We start from the raw sequence: 762 nt of genomic DNA, 5'->3' as shown, positions 1-762 counted from the left end.
CATGTGATTTTCTTGAACTTCAATTTTAAGGAACACCATCATTGGTGACATGATTGTATGGTTCACATGTATCACAACTTGATTTGGAGTTGCTTTGGCAGGGATCTGAAAACCACATGTGAAGTTCTATTTTTGAGGTGACACGTGATCATAATGAAAAAGTAAAAAAACAAAACATCCAGTTATTACATCAATTGACTCTCTCAAATACAAACTTTTAAGAAACAAGACCTGTGTTTGTGTAACACAGTGCCTTTTACTTTGCTTTGAAGCCGCACTGCAGCTATTTTTGAGAAAATAGTTAAGTCCAAGGCCCACAACTTGGCCTAAACTACCGGTAAATGGACCAAAACAAAACTCACACTTCATCTGTAAGTCATATATGTAAACGAGCATACCAAAAATCCACTTTATATCTGAAAGCTTTGTATAAAATTCCTCCAGAATACAATTATTATAGAGATGTCCGAGGCCTATATCTTTGCCAAAAATCAATGGACCGAAAACCTCACACTTCATCTGAAGGTCATGTAGGAAGAATTGCACAACAAAAATCAGCTACATATCTGACAGCCTTTCGTTAAAAATCTCAGCTAAACGGAAAATTACAAAGTCAAATGCCAATTACATTGCCAAAAATCAAAGGAACAGACAACTCACACTTCATCTGTAAGTCTCGTAGGTTAACTCACATACCAAAAATCAGCTCAATATATTAAAGTGTTGCGTAAAAAAAACTCTGGAAAATGGTTATTATAAAGA

General features: G+C 35.0%; 1 protein-coding gene across 1 annotated transcript in view; it reads right to left on the bottom strand.

The window, feature by feature from the left end:
• The window catches only part of LOC127865239 (E3 ubiquitin-protein ligase RNF185-like), a 422,044-nt gene that overhangs the window by 131,140 nt on the left and 290,142 nt on the right, over nucleotides 1–762 (bottom strand). The window lies entirely within an intron of this gene.

The sequence above is a fragment of the Dreissena polymorpha genome, chromosome 1 (genome assembly GCF_020536995.1).
Source record: "Dreissena polymorpha isolate Duluth1 chromosome 1, UMN_Dpol_1.0, whole genome shotgun sequence".
Taxonomy (NCBI): Eukaryota; Metazoa; Mollusca; class Bivalvia; order Myida; family Dreissenidae; genus Dreissena; species Dreissena polymorpha.
Note: the sequence above shows the minus strand (reverse complement) of the source record. Positions and strands in the feature narration are given on the sequence as shown.